This window comes from Nicotiana tomentosiformis, chromosome 3 (genome assembly GCF_000390325.3).
Source record: "Nicotiana tomentosiformis chromosome 3, ASM39032v3, whole genome shotgun sequence".
NCBI lineage: Eukaryota > Viridiplantae > Streptophyta > Magnoliopsida > Solanales > Solanaceae > Nicotiana > Nicotiana tomentosiformis.
In genome coordinates, this window is record NC_090814.1 from 930,667 (window position 1) to 957,420 (window position 26,754).

Sequence of the window (26,754 nt, forward strand, 5' to 3'; positions counted from 1 at the left end):
ACCCACCAGGCCGTTGGTGTTCGGCCTTTACTTGCTGACAATTCAGACACCTTGCCACAAAGTCTGCCACATTCCTTTTCATGTCATTCCACCAATAGACTTCTTTGAGATCATGATACATCTTCGTAGAACCTGGGTGCACGGAATACCTAAGAAGTGTGAGCCTCGATCATGATTCTTTCCCGGAGACCATCTACATTTGGAACACATAGCTGCCCTTGGTACCTTAGTGTACCATCATACATACCAAGAGTAAAATCCATAGTTTTATGTTTATGAATCCCCTCTTTCAGTTGTACCAACAATGGATCGTCGTATTGCTTCTCTTTGACTTCCACGACATGCAATGATTCATCCCTATTTTGCACAATTACCCCTCCTTCAATGGAGTTTGCAAGACGAACTCCTAGGCTATCTAACTGGTGAACCTCCCTGGCCAACGGCCTTTGACATACCTCCAAGTATGCCAAAATACCCATAGATTTCCGGCTAAGAGCATCCGCCACAACATTGGATTTCCCCGGGTGATACAAAATATCGATGTCGTAATCCTTGAGTAACTCAAGCCAGTTTCTCTGCCTCAGATTCAGCTCCTTTTATTTGAAAGTATATTGAAGACTCCTGTGGTCCGTGAATACATCCACATGGACTCCATACAAATAATGACTCCAAAATTTCAATTCAAAAACCACCGCCGCAAGTTCTAAATCATGTGTTGGATAGTTCTTTTCATGATTCTTGAGTTGCTTTGAAGCATAAGCTATAACCTTGCCGTGTTGCATTAACACACACCCAAGCCCAATATTTGAAGCATCGCAATATACCACAAACCCATATGTACCCTCTGGCAGGGTCAACACCGGCGCCGTAGTCAATCTTGATTTCAACACCTGGAAGCTCCTTTCACAAGCATCGGGCCATTGGAACTTAACCGCTTTCTGAGTCAATTTAGTCAACGGAGAGGCAAGAGTAGAGAACCCCTCCACAAACTTCATGTAATACCCTGCTAAGCACAAGAAACTATGAATCTTGGTTGGCGTTGTAGGTCTACGACAATTCTTCACCACTGCAATCTTTTGAGGATCAACCTTAATTCCTTCTCTAGAGACAACATGACCCAAGAATGTGACAGACTGGAGCCAAAATTCACATTTTGAAAATTTTGCGTACAATTGGTGCTGATGAAGAGTCTGCAACACTGCCCTGAGATAATCGGCATGGTCCTCTCGATCTCGTGAATACACAAGAATATCGTCAATGAACACTAACACAAAGGAATCGAGAAAAGGCTTGAAAACCCGATTCATAAGATCCATGAAAGCCGACGGGGCATTTGTTAGCCCAAAAGACATTACCAGAAATTCAAAGTGCCCATACCGGGTCCTGAAAGTTGTTTTCGGAATATCCTGCTCCCTGATCTTCAATTGGTTGTACCTGGACCGTAAATCAATTTTGGAGAAGCATTTAGCACCTTGTAACTGATCAAACAAATCATCTATTCTTGGTAATGGGTATTGGTTTTTGATTGTGACCTTGTTGAGTTGCCGGTAGTTAATACACATCCTCAGTGATCAAACTTTCTTTCTCACAAAGAGAACCGGTGTGCCCAATGGTGACATACTCGGTCGGATGAAAACCTTCTTTAACAAATCCTTCAATTGTTCCTTTAGCTCCTTCAATTATGCTGGTGTTATCCTGTAGGGTGGAATAGATATAGGCTGCGTGCCTGGCATCACATCAATCCTAAAATCAATCTCCCTGTCTGGCGGAATCCCAGGGAGCTCATTAGGAAAGACCTCTAGAAATTCATTCACAACTGGCAGAGACTCGAGTGTAGGTGCCTCAGTATCGGTGTCCGTAACCCGGACCAAATGATAGATACACCCCTTATTAATCATCTTCATGGACTTAAGGTAAGAAATAAACCCACATTTTGGCATTACATTATTGCCCTTCCACTCAACAACTGGATCATTTGGAAAGTCAAACCTCACAGTCCTAGTTCAGCAATCGAGCTTGGAAAAACATGAATAAAGCCAATCCATTCCCATGTTTACATCAAAATCGACCATCCCCAATTCAATGAGATTGGCCACAATGTCCCGACCATGTACCGTGATAACACAACCCCTATAAACCCATGTGGCCATAATAGACTCGCCAACCGGAGTAGATATAGAGAACGACTCAGGAAGATATTCCGGTTTTATCCCAAATTCCATAGCAACATAAGGGGTAACATAGGATAAGGTGGAACCGGGATCAATAAGAGCATATGCATCATGAGATTGGACAGTCAATATACCTATGACAACATCTGCAGAAGCCTTCTCACTCTGGCGACCACTTATAGGATAGAAACTGATGGTCCTCCTGAACTCTGCGCACCACCCCTAGCTGAACCACGCCCTGCTGGTGCTGGAGTGCCTCGAGCTGGAGGGGGTGCTGAAGATGTAGCAGCTGCAGAATTGGATAGTTGTGCTGTGCCCCTGCCCGTACCCTGGCGGGATGAACGACACTCCCTCTGAATATGTCCCCTCAATCCACACCCGTAACATATAGGTAGGTCTATGTAGCAGATCCCCAAGTTCATCTTCCCACACCTAGGGCATGGGGGCCTCCGCTGCTGCTAGAATCTCCCTCCCGATCGGCCCTGCTTGTGGGGTCACCTGCTTCCCTGATTGGGCCTGAAACGACTCCCATGCTACTGACTGTGCCCTGCTGGCTGTGCACTGGCTGAAGATTAAGCAAAAGACTGGGATGGCCCTGATGACCATCCCCTGAAAGCTGATCTTCCCCCACCAAATGACTCCCCAAAGTTGCCCGTGGACCGGGCCTTGCTGGTACCCTCTCGCTCCATTCTATTCTTCAACTTACTGTTCTCTGTAGCTTGAGCAAATGCTACCATCTTCCCATAGTTCATATATGAATTCAAGGCAGCTGTAGCGGCCTCATTGATAACCAAGGGCTAAGGCCCTGCACAAGCCGGCGCACTCTAGCCTCAATAGTAGGCAACATGAGAATGGCATATTTATACAGACGCGCGAACTCCATGTGATACTCCCACACACTCTTACTTCCTTGCTTAAGGTTCTCAAACTCTGCGGCATGAGCTGCCCTAATCTCGGCCGGCAAGAAAAGGTCCATGAAAGCGTCAGCAAACTCACTCCATCTCGCTGGAGGGCTCCCCTCCTCCCGAGAGTCCTCCCACAGCTCAAACAAATAATAGGCTACCCCGTTCAGGCAGTAGGCAGCCAACTCCACTCCCTCCGTCTCAGTAGCCCGCATAAGCCGGAGAGTTTTATGCATCTCATCAATGAAGTCCTGTGGGTCCTTGTCACGCCCCAAAATCGGGGAGTGCGACCGACGCTCAACCGAGTGAACCCGGCCGAGCAAGTCTATTAGATTTTCTTCTACCCATACTCATCCATGAATAAATAGGAGATGCACTCCATTAATCAAACACTGAAATTTTTTTATTAACAACTCCTATTCATTCCATTAGCAACTTCATTCATAATTTCCAAAGTATTACAAGTTTATAGGTATAATGAAAATATGTTTTCCAAATAGCAACATTTCTAGTTCAATTCCCAACATCATATATCACCCGCAACCTGTCTACGGAGCTTCTAAATATGATAGAAGAATAGTATGGAAGTGCCGGCAATAAGGCCCCAACTATACCTCATCACACAAAGTGTAACATCAAGTGACATCGGGCCCGGAATAGAGTAAGGCTTACCAAAACCTGCTGAATAGGGAGTAATTGCTAACGAGGACCAAAGCTGCACTGTTGATGATTCACCTACATCCATTGAAGATGCAGTGTCCCCGGCAAAAGGGACGTTAGTATATATGGAATAGTACTAGTATGTAAAGCTAACTGTCCTCTTTCAAAATAGAATACCAATGTAAGAAAGGGAAATCCATAGAAACAACAAGTCACAATCAATGATATTCAAATGCCAAGTTAAAACATAATATTTCCAAAATATGAAGATAACATTGTGAAGTGATAATCAAATTATGATGATAATATTATTTTTGGTTGGGAGATCTTTAGCACTGATATACCACTGTTCGCAATACCAATGTTCATAATACCAATACCACCGTACTTTTAGCACGAAGTCCGATCACGACCCGACCGGCTAGGCTATCTCATTAGAGACATCAACCACAATTACTATCAATACCAATACCACCATAATTTTAGCACGGAGTCCGATCACCACCCGATCAGCAAGGCTATCTCCTCAGAGGCATCAACCACAATTACTATCAATACCAATACAACCGTAAATTTTAGCACGGAGTCCGATCACGACCCGATCGGCTAGGCTATCTCCTTAGAGACATCAACCACATTTACTATCAATACCAATATCACCGTAATTTTATTACGGAGTCCGATCTCGACCTGATCGGCTAGGCTATCTCCTTAGAGACATCAACCATAATTACTATCAATAATAATGTCATCCCAATTAAGGAGAATAATTTAATCATATCAATCGCATCCCAAATAAGGGGAATAATTCACAAGAATAACGTAGGTACAAATGTATTTACCACATCATCTTTCACATTGTATGAATATCCACTAGTATTTTCAACCAATAACAACAACAATATTCCCTTGGCTCTTTTGGCCATTCACAAGATTCTTTATTCAAGGCACGATGGCCGTATTTGATATTCTGCACTTTCACGTCTTTCAAATTCAAAGATCACCATCACATATCAACATATAAACTATTCCGAAAATCACAACCTTAAGTTCATTAGAAATGAACAATTTAAGCACAATAGATTTCTTTCCGAGAAATGGAGTAAAATAATTGGCAATTAATGCGCAAGTTACAATCATCAATAAGTAATACACGATTTATTCTTGAAATACTTTTTCCCCAATAAGGGCAATACACAATTTCTACTCACGAATATGTAAGAATGCAAAACACATTGAAAATACTCACAAAGCATAGCATTTGTTAGAACATCCACATATGGGCATGACTTGAGTTCATAAGCTTTTAGGCAATTCTATTTTTGAAGTCAATTTGGAATAGTTGAATCAAGGCTCATTTCATAACCTTTCTCACGTCATTTCATTTCATTGGCACCATTGGCCACAAGTATAACTTTCACTTTTGGCATATTGGCCACACTTCATATCCCCAATTCACTTATTTAACTTACAACCATCTTTATAGATTATCAACAATAAGACATTTCCAATCAAGACTTTAGGTACACATATGAGCAATTAAGAGTCTTAAGAATATTGGGATTTTCTCACACAATTTGGCATCATAACCTTCATTTGAAACACGACTCAAAGACATAGAAGTTTAGTGCACATATCATTCTTGAACACATTCCCAAAGGATAACATAATGTGATAGGAACATTCGTAACACATTTTTAATACATAATTCTCGACACTTTGCTTATTGGGGACAATCGGATTTATTGGGAACATCTCGGAACATAGAATAAGGAACTTGAGATAACCATACTTGAAACTTATGAGAACATCATTGAATTCAATTCTAAGAGAGTAGTTTAGCCAACATACCTTGCTTTGAGCTTTCCTTAAATTACTACAACATTCCGAAAATTCTAGCAATCCCAATCTATTTTGAGACATAGCAAAATTGAACCATAATTAGAAAGATATTCATGGTCTTAGCTCATTTGAGCATTTTATCAAACACTAGGTGTGCAAATTTAACTACAAGGTTCTTCTACAAGATTTACTTCACTCCACAACCCAATCTTTACTTATTTGAGCACAACAATCTTCCCACAAACCTTATTATTACAAGCATGTATAAATAATACTCTTACACCCAAGAATCATACTCCCAAACACCCATCTTTTACCCCAAACTCTAAATTGAAGAGTAGGGGTTTGAATCTTACCTCTTAGATGAAGACCTTGTGAGATTTCCTTGTTGGATTTCAAAGCTTGGGAAAGATCTTGATGAACAAAATAGTTCATCTACTTTCTCTCTCTAGAACACTCTCACTTCTCTCTAAAAGATGATTGCCCCAAAATAAGCCCCAAAGCCTATTTATCAAATTGGGGTCGGGTTATAAAAATAAAAAAATTAATCCTCCAAAATCAGGTATGCGGTTGCATAATGGACTACAGAATGAGTATGCGGGTCGCACAATGCATCGCAGAATCAATGCCCAAAAATGGGCTGCAATGGCCAGGTCTGCGACCATTTTGCGGTCGCATAACCACTTTTGCAATCGCATAATGGTTCTGCGATCGCAGAATTGGTCGTAGAATCGCATTCTGCCAGTCTTTGGTAATCTTGTCATAACTTCTTCTACGAATGTCCAAATGACGAACGGTTTGAAGTTTAGAAACTAGACACATAGACCTTTCTTTTGACAGGTAATACACCAACAAATTTGCATATCAAGAGAGTTATGATTGTTTGAAGTTAGTTATTGTGGGAACTCACTAGAAACTTTATCCCATCATAAAACTTTCAACTTGACTTAGCCTTCGGGCTCTTCTTAGACCATAAACCATTCTCAATGCATCTCATACATATATTATCATGATCAATTGATATCATTCATATAATAGTCCTTGTCTGCACACGAAATAATATAATTAGCGCACATCAACTTTCTTAATAGCGCTGAAGTACTTCAAAATATTTCTGGGGTGTTACAGTCCTCCTCGGGATTAGCACATGTGAATATCGGAGGATCCAACTGAAGAAACCTATTCACCCTGGAACCACTAGAATCCCCTTTTTGGCTAGAAGAAGTGGGTGCAACATTTGATCTTTGGGCTTGAGAAGCCACTATCTGTGTCAGCATCTGGATAGCTCCCCTAAGATCCCCGTCAGAAATACCAGAACCGAAAGCTGGGGCTGGAGGTGGAACCAGAATATCAGTTGGAGGAACCGCTGCACCCTCAGTAGGTGCAAGAACTGGTATGGCCTGGTCAGGTGTAGTGGATTCAGGCAGTGTAGCAGTCGGGGGATTATTCCCACCCCTCGGGTATTCACCCGCGTCACCAAATAAAAGGTCAACTGCCACTCCTGAGGCGGCATTGGCTCCTTGGCCAGTTCTTGCTCTCTTCTTAGGTGCCATGTACTGAAAGTTAAAGGAATGCACGAGTTAGAGGAGGAACACATTCACAATCAATTTCATCGCACGATCCAAAATATCAAAGAAGGGTACTATTCCTAAATGTCCAAGTAGCCTTCAACTTATAGATGTGCTCGACAACACACCGATAAGAAGAACTCTACTAGACATGGCTACTAGACATCCTAGGACACTTTAAAACATTAAGCTCTGATACCAAGTTTGTCACGCCTCAACCTTGGGAAGCACAACCGACGCTCAACCGAGTGAACCCGATCGAGCAAGCATGTTAGATACTTTCTATCCAACTCACCCATGATCAAGAGAAGACATGATTTCATCAATTAGACAGTAGGAAGTTCATAAATACAATACTAAATCGTTTCATTAGTTACTTCACTTTTAAGTCTCAAAATACACATATTCTTATAGTTTGAGTGGAATAAGTGATCAAAACACAACATAACTTGTTTGACTTTTCTAGTACCCATGTACAACCCACATAGTATCTACGGAGCTTATAAAAGATACAAAAGAGTGTTATGATAGTGCCAGCAACAAGGCCCCGGCTATACCTCTAGACGTGATAATAATATGAACAAAAGATACAATACATGACCCCGGGATGAAGTGGGGCTCACCAAGTCTACTGGGAAGAGGATGTACCACTATTGCTGATCAACACTGCATGCTATAGAACCACCTGCATCCATTTAAAGATACAGTGCCCCCGGCAAAAAGGACGTTAGTTTTGTCGAATAGCACTAGTATGTAAAACTAAACACCATCTCAATAGAATGAATAATAATACAAGGGGGAACAATCAATAATTCAATAAGAGCTTCAAATAATACTAAAACATCAAGTTAAGGATTACATAAGTTTTCAAGTCAATTTCTATGTTATTAGGTTGGGTGATCTTTAGTGCCGATATACCCTAATTCACAATACCACTGTATTCTTACACGGAGTCCGATCACGACCCGATCGGCTAGGTCGTCTCATTTGAGACATCAACCATAACCACAATTTCAATTATCATTTCCAGCACAGTCAACACCATGTGTATGGCATGTCATCCGATCACGGCCCGATCGGCTAGGCCATCTCACCCAACACATTACATTTTTCAATCAATCATCTCACATCATACTTCTTTCATATCCATTCGATTCATTGGCACTAGTGGCCATAATTATAAAGTCATTCTTCGCACTTGGCCGTATTTCATAAATCCAGTTCCCTTTTCCACATTCAAACATCATTATCATTATCAACAACAATAAGGCTTTCCATTCAAGACATTAAATTCACATACGAGCAATTTGGGAATCTTAGGCACATAGAGGCTTTTCATACAAGTTGGCATAACAACCTTTATTTCGATCTTGACTTGAAGTCTTAACATTCCTAACACATATTCCATATTTTGAACACATCCTCAAATGGCAAGATGACATGATGAAGTATTTAGAATAAATATTGAACATACATCCTCCAACACAAACACATTAGGAATAGCCAATTCTATAATGATCAATTTGGGACTTACACCAATTACATGAACACCGTGGGATTCGATTCTAAGAAGAAGGGGGTTTAGCCAACATACCTCAATTAAGCTTCCTTTAAACTCTAAAACGGTGGGAATTCTTAGCACTTCGATCTATTTTAGAAATATAACAAGTTGGACCAAAATTAGGAAGATGGTCACGATTCTAGCTCATTTGAGCACATTATCAAACACTAGGTGTGAATTAATGTTTTAAAGGCCCTTTTAGGAAGGATTCCATCTTTCCCCTAATCCATCCTCTATCATCTTTAGCTCATAACCTTCCCACATACTTCAAGAATACATGCATGCAAGATAATAACCCCCACACCCAATAATTGTCTTTCTAATTATCCCATTTTTAGTAGATTTCGAAATTAAGATCTAGGGCATAGATTCTTACCTTTAAGATAAGGACTTTCTTGATAATCTTCAAGGATTGAGCAAAAATTGTTGGATATTACGTTGAAGGCTACTTCCACACTCTAAGAACTCTTTCTCACTCTAAAAATATCAAAAATATCGTCAAACATGGACTGTGGCATATGTTTTAATGAAATAGGGTCGTGTTTAAAAACCCAAAAAATGAAGTCCCGGGATAGGATCTGCGGTCTCATATGCCACCGCAGATTGGATATACAGTCTGCATATCGGCCGCATAATTTGGTGCCAAAAACTGGAAAAACCTGCCTAGGTCTGCGGTCACTATACGGCCCGCAGACCTATTCTGCAGTCGCATAATGCGCCGCAGAACCTCCCTCCGCAAAAACTCCAAGGCTGATTGTGCTACAAAAGTGCGGCCCGCGATATGGTTGTGCGACCGCATAACTGGACGCGAAATTGACATAAAAAATGGCTCAAACAGCTGCTTCACTCTGCGGCCATTCTACGGCCCGCGGAGTGATTATGCAGCCGCATAATGGGCCGCAGAAATGCCTATTTCTGTAAAATATTTTCCTTCAACTCCCCAGCGCACTGTTCAATCCAAAAAATCCAAGAAGAATTTCTACTATTATTAACCTCTACGCCAACCCCGGCATCACGGAACCCCAATTTTTAGAAAACATTTCACGGGGCCTTACATCCTCCCCCACTTAAGATCATTCATCCTTGAATAAGGGTCAAGGTTCAATATTAGCATCTTATGCAACTCAGTTTTCATACCACACACCATCAGCCCCAAATTTGACTAACTCCCTAAATTCCCAAATATTTTGCTAGAGTTTCCCCTGTAACTAGGCCGATCCACCTGCCAGAGAGCCCCAGAAACACATCCGTAAAACATACACATAAACCAATGATGTAACATAACTCATAACAATACCAATCGTGGCCTCAAATTCAATATATTAATAGAAAGGAACACCCTTAAATGTCAGTTTGTACAAATGATACATAATTCATAGAAGGTAACCCTTAGAATTTTCATAAAACACAACTTTATAAATACATGGCTATTCAAACAAATAAGGATACTTTCTCTTCATTTCTTCCTCAGCCTCCCAAGTAGCCTCTTCAACTTGTTGGTTTCTCCATAGCACTTTCACGGAGGCAATTTCTTTATTTCTCAACTTTCGGTCTTGCCGATCAATAATAGAATCTAAAATCTATTCATACGTCAATTCCTCATTAACCTCAATAGTCTCAACCGGAACAATGAGTGTCGGATCTCCAACTACTTTCTTTAACATAGACACATGAAACACCGGGTGCACTAATGACATCTCAGGTGGTAGCTCAAGCTTGTACGCCACCTCACCGATCCTCTGAATGATTTTGTACGGTCCGACATACCTCAGACTCAATTTCCCTATCCTACCAAATCGCATTACATCTTTCATGGGGGAATTTTTCAAGAATACGCAATAATCTTCTTTGAACTCCAAATCCCTATGACGAACATCCGAATAGGACTTCTGACAACTCTGAGCAGTCTTTAACTGCTCCTTAATGATCTTAACTTTTTCCATAGCCTGATGCACGAGGTCTGGCCCTATCATTTCTACTTCCCCTATCAACTTCTGATGACATTGAGCAAGAATTGTTGGATATTAGGTTGAAGGTTACTTCCACACTCTAAGAACTCTTTCTCACTCTAAAAATATAAGAAATATCGTCGGGTTTAAAAACCCCAAAAATGAATCCCCGGAACAGGATCTGCGGTCTCAAATGCGACAGCAGAATGGATAGACGGTTCGCATATCGCCCGCACAATATGGTGCGAAAAACTGGAAAAACACTGCTTGGGTCTGCGGTAACTATGCAGCCCGCAGACCTGTTCTGCAGTCGCATAATACGCCGCAGAACCTCCCTCCACAAAAACTCCAAGGTTGATTGTGCGACAAAAGTACGGCCCCCGAAATGGTTGTGCGGTTGCATAACTGGCCGCGAAATTGACTTAAACATGTCCCAAAAAGCTGCTTCACTCTACATTCATTCTGCGGCCCGTAGAGTGATTATGTGGCTGCATAATGGGCCACAGAAATGCCTATTTCTGTCAAATATTTTCCTTCAACTCCCCAGTGCACTGTTCAATCCAAAAAGTATCAACTGCGACGAGCTTGCGAGCCGTGGAGAATTTCTACTATTATTAACCTCTACGCCTACCCCGTCATCATGGAACCCCGATTTTTAGGAAAAATTTCACTGGGCATTACAGCATATTCAGCCATAATTGTGTTATATTTATTGAGTTTTAGCCTACGAGGTGTGTGCCCAGGTGGCATTAAAAATGTGACTCATTAATTCGGGTAAATAATTATGAGATCTTCATGCCTCGCATTTTGCTGTCAGTGTTGTAAAAAAATTAAAACGAGATTTAGGTTAATATGAGGTTAATTGATGATGTTAAAATTGATTATGAACATCTATTATGACCAGAGATGCATTTATGGGAATACGTATGATGTGTGCGTAGGCACGAGTTTTTATAGCCGATTGAAACTAATACCATGTGTTGATGTGAAAATCAGGCCTTTTGAAAATGTCTGGACTATTAGAAATTTGGTTTTTAAAGTTTATAAGTATGGATGAAAGAAATAATCTTCAATTGAGATGGCATTGTCGGATCCATGTTAAATATGCGATGACGTAGAATCACCCGCGAGTATGTGTGTAATAATACACTGAGTAATTTAATGTCCTTCAAAAGATTCTTGGCACGTTCGAGGACGAATGTTGGTTTAAGAGGGGAAGAATGTAACCACCCGACTTGTCGTTTTGTGAATTGGCATCCCGTTCAGTGGTTTAAGGCACCGAGCAGCTTTGTAATATGTATTATGAATTGTGGGTGCAGTCGATTTTGGTTTTCGGGAGATTTAGAATTTAGTTGAAAGAACAGTTTTTATTTTTGAAGCTTAAGTGAAAAGAGTTGACCGGAGTTTGACTTTTGTACAAACGATTCCGGAATGGTATTTTAATAATTCCAATAGCTTCGTATGGTGACTTCAGACATAGGAGTATGTCCGGATTTTGATTTGGAAGTCCGTAGGACAACTCGACGCATTTTGGCGAAAGTTGGAAAATAGAAGATTTTTGGAAAGTTTGACCGGGAGTTGACTTTATTGATATCGGGGTCAGAATTCGATTCTAGAAATTGGAATAGCTCCATTATGTCATTTATGACTTGCATGCAAAATTTAAAGGCATTCGGATTGATTTGATACGTTTCGGCACAGGATATAGAATTTGGAAAATTTCATAAACTCATAAGTTTGATTCGATGTGCGATTCGTTGTTTCGGTGTTGTTTGATGTGATTTGAGGCCTCGACTAAGTCCGCATTATGTTATGTCGCTTATTGGTATATTTGGACGGGGTCCTGAGTGGCTCGGATGAGTTTCGGAGTGGTTTCAGACCATTTTTAGGATATTTGTAATTGCTGGTTTTTGGCTACATCAGTGTGTATCGCGAGAAACTTCTGATGCACATGGCTGACTTTGGAAGCTTATATCTCGCAATCTGCAAGGAATTCGGAGATGATCCAAAAATATAAGTTGTATCCCTTTGCATCTAGTTGCCAGAATTGTAAACCATTCATCATTTGGGCATTTATATAAAAAGTTATTATCTATTTACTGAAGACTGGTACTGCAGTCTTTTTGCATAGCAGTGTACATCGCAAGAAATTTATGCTACACATGGCTGACTTTGGAAGATTATATCTCGCAATCTATAAGGAATTTGGAGATGATTAAAACATGAAGTTGTAGCCCTTTGATTCTAGTTTCCATAAAGGTAAACTATTCATCATTTGGACATTTATACATAAAGTTATGACTGATTTACTGAAGACTTGTACTACCTTTTGTTTTGGCTAGAAATAATTAAGCAAGTCGCATTTCACGTATGCAACTTGCGTGGAAAGAAGCTTCTATTCGGGAGATAGCCATTTTTATTCATTCTTGACAATTTTAGAGCCCGGGAGAAGTAGTGTTCGGTAGATTTTCAAGGGAAACATTGGGGTAAGAATTCCTAACTCAATTTTGGTTAAATTACCCAAATCCATTATTGTTTTAAACATTTAATTGGTGTTTAAGTTGGAAAAATTGTGAAAACCGTTTAGGTTAAGATTGAGGATTTGAGGGCGGAGTGGTTATTGGAATTTAGTAATTTTGGTATGGTTGAACTCGTATCAGAATGGGTGTTCGGATTTCGTAAAAGTTCTGTCAGGTTCCGAGAGGCGGGCCAATGTGAAATTTTTAGTCGATATTATATTATTCAGAATTATTTTCGATGAATTTTAATGAAGTTATATAATTTATTTGGCTAGATTTGAGCCGTCCGGAGATCATTTCACACAAGAAGGCTATTTTGGAATATCGGCCTAACTCCGTAAAGGTAAGTATCTTGCCTAACCTTGAGTGGAAAAATTACCCCTTAGGAATTGAGTCTTATGTGGAAATTGTGTGATTGAAAGCAGTGTACGCAAGGTGATGAGTACGTACTTGGGCTTATATGTGCAAATTTTATTTGTTTAAAGTCTTAGTCATTTTTATGAATTAAATTAGATAATTGTTGGCATTTATTAAATCCTCTATTTGCCATACCTCAAATCCTTGTTTGTCGAATTTATTTTTATATGATAATTTGGTGTGATTGCCACTTTGATTTTTAAGTGAATCCTGTATGTTTGTTAAGTTGACATTTGCTGGAAATAATTAATTAAATAAGTTTAAAAAGAGGCATTTGTATATTTATCTGAACATTTGATTAAAGAAGGCGTTGTCCTGTACTGAGCTATTTTTCCATCTTTGTTATTGTTTTTGAGGTTTTATATACGTTGTGTGAATCCTTGGGCTATTTACCGTGAAATCAATTGATTTCGTTGTACGTTTGGAAAGGTTGTGGCCTACGGGCAATTTGTAATCACGAGTTGGTTATGTGGTGTTGTTGTGATAATCTTCTATGTAAATTATTGTGTGATTTGGGTTACTGTTGTACGTCTTATAAAGGTGGCATTCCATTGTTAATATTATGTAGGTATAAGGGTGGCATTTCATTGTTGTTATGTGTGTTGGGATATTGTCTGGGCAGAGTGATAAGGGAGGCTATTAAACGGAGCGATAAGAAAGGTTATTAAACAGAGCGATAAGGGAGGCTATTATAGGAGTGATAAGGGTGGCTATAGGAGAGATAAGGATGGCTATTGATATTGTCAGGGCAGAGGGATAAGGGTGGCTATTGATATTGTAGGGGCAGAGAGATAAGGGTGGCTATTCTATGGAGTGATACGGGTGGATATATGATCTGTGATGATATGGGATTATTGTGTTGGTGATTTTTATGTGATGTTGTGATTTTCTTGTGATCTTGTTTTGTTAATTCAGTATTTGATAATAGTCTAATACATGTTGAAATTGTGAGCCTGTGGCTATTATCGAGCGGAACATGTTATTGGCACGTAAGTTGTCCGTGCGGTTGTGATATGAAATGTTGGCACGAGGTGTCGTGGATATATAATGATTACGATATTAGCACGTGAGTTGTCCGTGTATTTGTGAAATGAGATGTGGACACGAGTTGCCGCGAGTAAATGATGATTTTATTATTGGCACGTGAGTTATCCGTGCGGATCTTATATTTTGATATTTTGCCATGTGAGTTTCCCATGCAGTTGTGATAAAAATATGGGCACGAGGTGCCGTGAAAATATGAAAGTGGGCTAAGACATGTATTACGAAAATATGAAAGTGGGCTGAGACCCGTATTTTTATGATTATGAATTGCGGTGTGACAAGGTGACTTTTATTTGAAAGAATTATATTCAAAAATATTATTTGAAAGAATTATATTGAAAGATATTTATTTGAAAGAATTATATTCGAAAGATATTAATTTGAAGGGAATATATTCGAAATATATTTATTTGAAAGGATTATATTCTAAAGATTTTTATTTGAAAAATTTATAGGTGAAAGATTTATATTTGAAGGATTTGATTACTTGGTTGTACTTGTGTTCATTATTCGTTTGAGCACTATTTATGGTGTTCTTGTGGCCTTGTTGTTTATATCGTTGATTGATTCTTGTTGCCATCATTGCTATTTGTTTCCTGTTATTTTGTATGCTATATTACACATGTTATTAGACCAGTGAGTGTCTTGACTGTATCTCGTCACTACTCCATCGAGGTTAGTCTTGATACTTAGTGAGTACCGACCGGGGTGTACTCATACTATACTTCTGCACATTTTTGTGCAGAGCCAGGTACTAGAGATATTGGACTCGAGCAGAGTTAATGTGTTGATCGCAAGGATTCAAGGTAGAGCTACTTGGTCGTCGCAGTCCCTTGGAGTCTTTCCATTTTATTGTACTGTCAATTATTATTCGAACAATATTGTTATTCGATCATTGAGATCATTTCATATATTCAGTTAGAGTTCGTGACTCAGTATTACCAGTTTTGGGAGGTTGTTTGAATATTTCCGTTGTTGGTTTTGACACTTCTATTGAATTCAAAAAAAAATGGCTTGAATTGTTATTAAGATCCGCTTACTTAGTCTTAGAGACTAAGTATCATCACGATGTCCGCGGTGGGAGTTTGGGTCGTGACACTAGTTAGCGCCAAAAAAAAATCGATCATCAATATAGAGGCAAACAATAACACGTGAATTATTCCAAGACTTATGATAGATTGGCATATCACAGTCTTTTGATTTAATCAACTTTCACTCATGCATGAATATTCAAATTTTTCAGGCAAGAATATTTTATTTCTTTACCCCCACTATTTGTAGAAATATGAAAATTTATAATAATAAATAATACAATCACACAGTCATAAAAATATAAGGTAACTTTTTTACCTTTTCCCTGCTTGAGTTAAGCAAGTAAAAATATACTTTACCCTTCCATCTCTTAAAGAGAGTGAACTTCTACCTTGATATCCGCTATTTTTTTAACTGCATAAAAAAATTGAATCTCCTTAAAATTGTTGGTGGAATTACAAGTAAATACAGTTGAAAAATAAAATAAAGAAATAAAATAAAAAGTTTTCAGGCCGAGATGCAGATAAATCGCTCTCTTTAAGGAGATTCAAGCCCACTACGGTAGCATCTTCACCGGTCCAACAGTGATACTCTTGACTTGTCCCCTCCAGGATACAATAGCCCGACAACATTGTATGACTCGAACAAACTTTGGACAAATTGTTGAGTCCAAAGCTCCACCAAAATGAATACCTTCCTTCAACAAAATAATATTCTTTTTTGCAGAGAATAAGTTGGAGACTTAGATTTTCTCCTTCTCTTAACTCTCTCTTTCACTACATCAATTTCATTTTTTCCATGCATACTACAATATATTCCCATTTACAACACAAGGAAGAAACACCACTATTTATAGGTGTAAAATTTCTTCCAAAGAATAAATAACAAAGCAGTGGGATAGTAAAATGGTAGAACATGGTTGGTGGTTACAAAATTTATCCTTTAGTGGTAAATAGTGGTAGATCCTGACATTAATGATTTCATGAGTTACACCAAAGTAATGATCACTTTCTTGCCAATTTATAATCCCTATCTCATAAGAAGTAATGTACTTTAATATTATAATTTTAATATTAAAATGCACTAACACCAAGGGTCGAGCGGCACGAACCATAGATGCATCTATTATACTGTCGATGAGTTCGGCCGGCTCCACAAGAAAGGAAGGAAGATACCAAATTACAAGACACATGCTTACAATACAATACATGAGCACAAAGTGAATATAATCTTTACCGTTTCTCAAATAACTTGCCAACAACTCAAGGTGATAAGGCTCGGCCTAGTATACATATATTTATTTCTATATAAATTTCAATCATAAGTTCAATTATTTAAGCCAGCAAAATGAGTTCAAATAATTCAAATATTAAATGATAAGCTCCTAAGTCTACCTGAATCCTTCCATACACATTCTTTAGCTACGTACAGACTCTCGTCACCTCGTGTGTACGTAGCACCCACAACTAGTATCACATATAAATTGCATCACCTAGGGGGTAGTTTCCCCCTCACAAGTTTAGACAGGAAACTTACCTCGCTCCGAAGCTCCATAACCGGCTCTAATGCCTCTCTAACTCTTCAATTCAAAGCCAAACGATCCGAAACTAGTCAAACAATGTGAAATTCAATCAAAATATACTCCAGTGCTTATAATTAGTCAATTTATAACTATTCCCAACTTCGCTCTAAAAGTCAATAAAGTCACCCTCGGGCCCACATGCCCGGATTCTGAAAAAGTTTGAAGATAAACTTTACCCATAACATTACGAACTCAAATATATGATTTATTCCAAATTCCATGTCCAATATCGTGGTTAAAAAATTCAAGAATACCAATTTCTAGGTTTTTCTAAAAACCTACAATTTTCATGAATTTCCATAAATTCCCATGTCAAAATCCATATAGAATCCAAGTATTTAACTTGTAATAGGTGGGAATCACTTACCTCGCGCTGCTCGATGAAACCACCCCCCTCCCCCCAAAATAGCTCCTCAACTTCGGCCAACCTAAGAGAAAAATGAGAGAAATGAGAACTAAGTTTCAATTTCAAAGCACCACTGCCCAACGACCTTGGCACCAGCGGACCAAATGCCGCTCCTGCATGACCACTTATGTTGTCCACCTCGCGCTCCTATGCTCTCGCACATGCAGAGACCTTATGCTTCAGCGACCCCAGCTGCCCAGCTCGCTTTCCGCTTCTGCCGAGCATTCTTTGCATCTGCGGGCTCGCAGATACGGAAATAGCTTCGCATCTGTGGGCATCCACGCTCAGTCCAAATGTCACTTCGGAAATAGCTTCGCACCTGTGGTCCTATCCACGCAGGTGCGATTGCACCATATCCCGGCTGCCTCAACACTTCTCCCAAGCGCAAACTCGATCCTGTTTCAATTTGATTCGCACCCGGGGCCCATGAGACCCCGTCCAATCACACCAACAAGTCCCAATACCTTATGAAAACTTATCCAAAGGCTCGAAACACCACAAATAACATCAAAATCATGAATCGGCGATAAAAATCATTCTTTCAACCTTCAAACATCCAAACTTTGACGAACGCGTCCGAATCCTATCAAAACATTCCGGAATGACGCCGAACTTTACGCAAAAGTCACAAATCGTGATAGGAACCTATTTCAATGCTTGGAACCTCAAAGGGACATCGATATCCCCAAATTCCACCTCAAACCAAATTTAAGAAATTCTAAAACCTTTAAAATTCCAACTTTCCACAATAAGCGCCGAACTGCTCCCGAGCGACCCCTTGATTCCGAGGTTGTTTACTCAAAAGTCAAACCTTAGTCAATTCTTTCAACTTAAAGCTTTCGAAATTCGAATTGTTTTTCCAAATCAACTCCGAACTTCTCGAAATTTAATTCCGACCACACGTACAACTCATAATACGTGCAGTGAAGCTACTCAATGCCTCAAACCACTCAACGACGCGCTAGAGCTCAAAATGACCGATTGAGTCGTTACATTCTCCCCCACTTAAACATACGTTCATCCTCGAACGTGCTAAGAATTTCTCCGGAGTTTTCCCAAAATCATTATTCAAAACCTTGTGCACCTACCCGTTCCACCACAACCGAGTTGAGCACATTAACTCGAGCCAGACTGAAGATCCGCCCCTTTTATTTTTGTCAATAAGCCTTAGAACCAAATTCCAACCTCTGAATCCTTTTACAAGACTTGATGCTAACATACAAACACTGTATCAATCACTACACACTGTACCAACACATGATCATACACCTTCGTTGAATTCACACCATGCACTGCATGATTCACATGCCCATTATAACATCCTCCGACCACAATAGCTACAATTTCACAAACCTGATGAATGCAATACACATTATAGCACATGTAAGCCCTGTTCCAACTCTCGCAATACTGCCCCGACGAAAGAGATGTGTAGGAACTCATAACCACCTGCCAAAATAATAAATCGTGGGGTCTGTTCACCTGACAAGCACCATTACCTCATTCTGAATTAAATAACGCTATTTCTCTTTAATATACCTTCTTAACTCTGATCGCATTGATCTCAGGTCCAATAATCTCATCTCACACAGTACAAGATGCCCGGGTAATAAGCCATCTCAAACACTGTTTAAAATATCATACAACGCCATCAAGCGCCAATAAGCTACAACTTGAATATGACTTATAAGGAAGAACGAACTCTGGAAAAGAATTACCCAGCCCGCGTAAATAGATTATGTGAACCCTTCTCAGAGAATGAGAAACAAAATATGCAAGAATAGATATAGGGAACCATTCTCAATATCTCACTGTTACGGTGTGCAACCCGACCCACACATGATGCCGTTACGGCGCACAACCCCGTCCAAATAATATACACGTGGCGACGTTCCACTCGATCCACACATAACAATAAATAAGGAAATATCTATCAAGCCATAATGCTTATACCTACGAAATACCAGAATAGCGACCACAGCACCCCAGGTACAAAAATACAACCCTGGGGAGACGGGATAGCATCATACGCCACAAAATCCAGGCACGACTAAGGTGCAATAAATGACCTGCATCTCGAGAGTCATCCTTCTCTATAATACCACAAGATACACGAGACCACAACACATGTGTGAATAATCAAGTCATCTCACAACTCGCATGGCACAATAGAGTATTACATGGAATAACCGACAACAGGAATAACATCCAACGCCCGAAGTCTTCTCCGTAAGCACTGTTATGCCGAATGAACGCATCCGACCTGACGTAGAGCACACATTCACATTAGACCCACCAAAGGACCTCAAGCCGATCGTGATTATACCATACTAGGCCAACAAGCTTTCGAGGATCCACAATGGCCCTATTCATGACACACACGAGCATCCGTCCCAATCTAGAACAAACTCCCACAATTCACAACCAAAGGAATAGAGCGCCTTCCTCACATAAACTCTCACATTAATGATGGTACCATAATGTCCATGCTCGGTTAAATCCTTACCAATCAAGTGACTAAAATGTCACACTTATACAAATTTACCCGTGGGATACGCTCCCATGTCCTTCCGCACCAGGTAATAAACTCTGCACATCCATAATACCAACCGTACTAATTCCGTAAAACAAATCAATACACAAAGTCTCTTACATAGGACACTGTTCTCAGGTGGCACTAAATAAAATACCAGCTTACTTTAAACCTCTGAAGTCTCCCCCCGCTCCTCCGAGCTCGTGACATTCTTATCAACACCAAACCTCAACCTTGGTCCGCAACTTCCAAATTTCTATACTGCCCGCTGCATTTACCATGCCTCTACACGAGAGTACAAGAATTCATCATAACCCCTGTACTATTAGTAGAAAAAAAATACTTCATAGGCTAGAACCCTTTCATTTAACTCATTTCAGAAGAAACATTGTAACACACAGCTGAATTCCTATAACCGCAGAAAATACAAACCTCATGTTGTGCTCTAAACTGCAATAATTCTTCTGAGATCCATTCACACATAACAAGGCCATTGGAATCAAATACCTCTCAAATCAATCAAATTATGGTGGCTGTCAATCCCGCACGTACAACCACAAACCACCTGTATAACCTAACACGCCGAAGGAATTGGTCATTGCCACAATTATGTTGATTCAAACCATTACTAACCGACCCCACTTCTTTCAATTTACTCTTGACTTGCCTTAGAAATAATAATAGCTCCATTCGAGAACATAACGAAACTCAACAAAACTCCTCCCTAGTGACCCAATTCACAAGACCACATCGTCTCAATACCCAAGAACCATCTCATACCCTCCTCATGCGCACAATAACATCTCAAACTGGTACACCCATTCTGAATGGCCTTCCGCAAATATGAAATGGGTTCCCCCATTTTTCCAATACTTCCCCATAGACCCGATGATAACATAGAAAATTCCCCAAGTATTCTTCACACTTTGCTACAAAATACCGGTCTACAACCATATAACGAACCCATTAGAACCACTGTTGAGAGTCACTCACTCTAACTTGGTCCCGAATAAAAGACAAACTATAGTGCACTGTCAGCACATGAACACTCCCAAAGAAGAAACCGAATATATAATTTTCCTTGTACATCACATCCACAAGAAGCATAAACTTTGAGTCTTCCCAAAACCTGCACCTGATAAGGATGTTAGAGATGCTGTTCACGAAGCGAGAAGATTGAAAAACAAGAGCAACAAAAGGACTATTTTGTTCATTGATGCAGTTCACAGGTTCAACAAGGCCAAACAAGATTCTTTTTTGCCGGTTATTGAAGATGGCAGTGTTATTTTCATGGGAGCAACAACTGAAAACCCTTCATTTCATTTGATTACGCCGTCATTGTCTAGGTGCAGAGTTTTGACTCTCAATCCCTTAAAACCCCAACATATTGCTTCCCTCCTCAGGCGTGCCGCGACTGATTGTAATAAGGGGATGTGTTGTTCTATTGGTGAGATGTTGAAAATTGAAGTGAATGATGAGTGTTTAGAGTTTCTTTCAGACAATTGTGATGGAGATGCTAGAGTGGCATCGAATACCTTGGAAATTTCAGCTACCACTGCTGCTGCACGGTCGCAAATGGCGAGAGGATCAAACGGAGAGTTAGAGTCCGCAGTTATAACTCTAGGTGATGTAAAAGAAGCAATACAGTGTAAGCATTTGGCTTATGACAGAGTAGGGGATGAACATTATAATCTTATCAGCGCGCTTCACAAATCTATGAGAGGAAGTGATGCTGACGCTTCCATTTATTGGCTGGCGAGAATGCTGGAAGGGGGTGAAGAGCCTCTCTACATAGCGCGTAGGCTAGTCAGGTTTGCCAGTGAAGATGTGGGGTTAGCTGATCCATCGGCTCTTTTCCAGGCGGTTGCTTGCTACCAAGCTTGCCATTTTATTGGCATGCCCGAGTGTAATGTTATCCTCGCTTAGTGTATTGCTTATTTGGCCTTGGCTCCCAAGTCTATTTCTGTCTATAGAGCACTGGGGGCAGCTCAAAAAGTGGTAAGAGAATCGGTTGGACAAAATGAAGGGGTGCCCCTTCATCTTAGGAATGCACCAACTAAGCTAATGAAGGATCTTGGTTATGGGAAGGACTATATTTATCCTCCTGACAATCCAAACTCATCATCCCAGACTTATTTGCCACCATCTCTTCAAGGTTATTAGTTTCTCGACTGGCCAAACGTTGCAGCAAATGATCGACGATTAGGATAACATGACAATGTTATGGCTTTCTGAATATAGCTTCTTTTGCGAGTTAGCACTGTTTCTTTCTCCCTTTCATCTGGTTTTGGGAATCGTTAGTGATCACGCAAATCTTTAGGAATTTTGCGCCACTCTATAGTTATTTTTTGGGTAACTTTGACTTTTAGTTTTGAGCAGAGGAGGAAAAAAACTTGCTGGTTTGGAGGGATTGAATGATTCCTTTTTTGGTTGTAGTTTTGTCAGATTTTATGTGCATCCCCACTATTTTGTCCTTGCTTTTGGCTGCATCTGGAAACAATACATATTACATGGGAGGTTTACTTTTTCCGCTTTGATCTCTATATTTACAAGAAACTGTTCACTTGCTATCTCAAAAAATTAATTTGAAATTTTGCCTAGATGGAGATGAATAATTTCTCCTTATTCGTTCTATACGTCCAACAGTCAATCTATGGTACGTCGCAGAAGAAATAATAGTTATGAGTTGTGACTGGTTTGAATGATTCCCAAACTTAGAGCTATTACTTCAGTGATGTCATATGATTTAAGATATTTTGGAAGACTGATTACTTGGTAAGTTATATCCTTCTGAATTGCTGTGTTAACCACAAAGTTATATCATGTCTATCTGAGCAAGTAATTTGAATTGTTGTTGCTGATTGAAGACATAATTTATTCAGATGGACTAAGGCATTCTGATATATTCTGTCATTTGGTAGAAAAAGATATCAACTTTAATATGTCTTAAGCAAATTATATGTGAGTTGATATCTGACTTTGACCATACATAAGTCAGTTGATAATTAACAAACCGATCAAGTCTTTCCTAGAGCTATTTATTTCGGACTTGGGCGTATGTTCGAATAAGGTTTTGGATAACTCGGGAGAGTTTTGGCGTTTAATAGTGAAAACTAGCTATTTAAAGGCTTAAGGTTCTTGAAATTTGGTTTAGGGTAGGTTTTGGAGAAATTGAGGTCCGTTCGAAATTCCGAGCTTGAGAATAGCTACCGTATGATAATTTAAGACTTGCATGCAAAATTTGGTGTCATTCCGAGTAGTATAAGTATATTTCGGCACGTTCGGAGTGAGTTTGAAGAATTTGAAAATTCTAAGTTGAATCAATTTGGTTTGAGGTATGATTCTTAGTTTTGATGTTGTTTTACACGTTCCGAGAGTTCGAGCGAGTCCGTTTTATGATTTCATACTTGTTGGTATATTCGAGCAGGGCCCCGGGGGCCTCGGGTGTTAGTCGGATGAGGCTCAGATTAATTATGGACCTTGGAGCCATAGCAGAAGCTTTCAGCTTCTGCTGTAATCGCACATGCGCTTGGCCAGCCGCAGGTGCAAAGCTCGCAGATGTGATGACCCAAAAGGTCACCTTTAAATTTAATAATTAATTCTGTATTCTAAGATCTCGAGAAGTACTATTTATCATTCCTCGACTTGCGTGCGCTGTCCGTATAATTTTTCGGCGAGTTTTTATGTGAAAAATGGATAAAAATGTGAAATAAAGCTTTAAAACTCAATTAAGTTGACTTTGGTCAATATTTTTAGCAAACAGACCCGAATCAGTATTTTGACAGTTCCGGTAGGTCCGTATCGTGATTTGTGACTTGGGCGTATGCCCGAAATTTGATTTGGAGGTCCTTAGCTCAAGTTATGACCATTTAACGGAAACTGGTAATTTAAAGGCTAAAGATTTTCAAGTTTGACCACGGAGTTGACTTTTTGATATCGGGGCTGGAATCTGATTCTGAAGATTAGAATAGCTCCGTTATGTCATTTATGACTTGTGTGCTGAATTTGAAGTCATTTTGGATTCGTTTAATACGTCCCGGCACGAGTTTTATAAATTAAAAAGTTTGAAACTCAAAAATTTGAATCGAGGTGTAAATTGTAATTTCAGCATTGTTTAACGTGATATGAGACCCTGAGTAAGTCCGTATTATATTATGGGACTTGTTGGTATATTCAGACGGGGTCCCAAGTATCCCGAGTGTGATTCAAATCGAAATCGGAACAAGAATTGGACTTAAGCAAAATCTGAAAGTTTGTTGCTTCTGGTGCCTTCGCTTCTGCGAAGTATTGGTCACAGAAGCGAGCTCGCAGAAGCGGATAGGCTGTCGCAGAAGCGCGACCACAGATGCGGCCCACGCGTCGCAGAAGCGGGAAAGGGGGAAGGGGCAGCCTTGCGCAGAAGCGAGTCCGCAGATGCGAAAAAGTTGGGCAGAATACATAAAATCGGGTTTTAGCTATTTTTACTCATTTTTTGAGTTTTAATTCTCGGATTTTGGCGATTCCAAAGGTATTTTTCACGACTTTGAATTGGGTAAGTGTTCTATAACCAAAAGTGATTATATTTCATAAATCCATATCTATACTCATCATTTATTTCAGATTTAGATGGAAGAAATTGGAATTTTTGTAAAGCTTTCCAAAAACGAAAAATTTAGATTTGAAGGTCCATTTGACATCGGAATTTGGTAATTTTTGTATGATTGGTTTCGTCTCGAAACGGGTGTTCGTATTTCGTAAGTTTTTTCGAGATTCGAAATGTGGGCCTCACTGATGATGTTTTAGATGAATTTCGGATTTTAATCCGGAAAATTAGTAAATTCAAATGGAATTAATTCCTACGATTTGTATTGAGTATAGTGAATTGTTTATGACTAGATTTGAAGATTTCAGACACGAATTCGCGAGGCAAAGGTTTATTGGATTCTTGAATTTGGTTGCAAGCGAGGTAAGTATCGTGGTTAACCTTGACTTGAGGGAGTAGGACTTATTTGTCTATTTTCTACATGATTGAATGTGCGGGTACAACGTATATTTGAGGTAACGAGTACCTATGCGTTGTGGTTGAGTAAAAGCATGCGGGTGGAATTTGTTTATTGTGAATAATTGTCTATTTATTAAGATATTCCTGCTTAAGTTTATTATTGATTATTTGATCACTATTCGTGAAATTATTGTTCATTTAATTATTGTGGAATATTTTGGAAGGTGAGGTCAGTATTCTGGTATTGAATTGATTGATAAGTGTATATCCCCGCATTTAAATACTCTTCCTAATTTATATAATTATTTTCATGGTAAGGAAGAGTGCAAAAGCACGAAGGGTGATGTCGTGCCATTTTAATTATTCATAATATTATTGTCATGGTAAGGAAGAGTATAAAAGCACGAAGGGGGTTGCCGTGCCATTTGTGAGTGTAAAAGCACGAAAGGTGTTGTCGTGCCATTTGTGAGTATAAAAGCACGAAGGGTGATGCCGTGTCAAATGAGAGTAAAAGCACGAAGGGTGGTGCCGTGCCATTTTCATATTATCATTTTCTCATTTTATTGTTGATGAATTAATTGACTGCTAAGTGATACATCTCCTACTGAAATTATTATATCATTCCCCTTCGCATGTTCCCTCCCAATTTATAAATTGTTATTTATTGTATTATTGTTACTTTGTATTTGTATATACTTGTACAGGTTGTTTACGTAACTGTCTTGTCATAGCCTCGTCACTACTTCGTCGAGGTTAGGCTTGGCACTTATCAGTACATGGGGTCGGTTGTACTGATACTACACTCTGCACTTCTTGTGCAGATTTTGGAGTTGGTCCCAGTAGCGTACCATAGACGTGCTCCGACTCAGCTACTCAGAAGAGACTTGAGGTATAACTGCACAGCGTTCGTAGTTCTGAAGTCCCCTTCTATATTATCTCAGCTGTGTATTATATTTCAAACAACTTGAATTTTATTTAGACCTTTATTTGTATTATTCTAGAAGCTCGTGCATTTGTGACTCCAGTTCTGGGATGGTATTTAGATATCGCGATTATTATGGACTATTCACTTTATTTCAGACTTTATTTCCGCATTTATTTTCTTTTTATTAATTAGTTTAAAAATTAAATTTAAAATGGATATTTATATTCTAACGTTGGCTTGCTTAACAAGTGAAATGGTAGGCGCCATCACGGTCCCGAAGGTGGAAATTTTGGGTCGTGACAGCAGGTGCGTGAAGGGCACTGCAGAAGCGGAAAGTGCGCAGAAGAGCATCCCAGATGCGATGTACAAGCTGCAGAAGCGGACAGGGCTGGCTTAAGGGGATGCATTTTTCGCAGATGCGGAGCTGCAGGTGCGAAAGGTCTGTTTGGCAGAAGGAAGAACGGGAAAAATAGTCATTTTTCCCATTTTTCTTCCATGTTTGAGCGATTTCAGAGCTTTTTGAGAGGACTAGACTGCATCCTCCTGTCTTTGGGGGTGAGAGACATGAGGATCCCCAGGATTTCATTGATCGGTGCAAGGGCAGACTGCACAACATGAGGATATTGGAGTCTCATGAGGTAGACTTTGCTACTTTTCAGTTG

General features: G+C 39.6%; 1 pseudogene; it reads left to right on the forward strand.

The window, feature by feature from the left end:
- The first annotated feature begins 2,282 nt into the window (after positions 1-2,282).
- LOC104113474 (uncharacterized) lies at positions 2,283-22,721 on the forward strand (annotated as a pseudogene).
- The last annotated feature ends 4,033 nt before the right edge of the window (positions 22,722-26,754 follow it).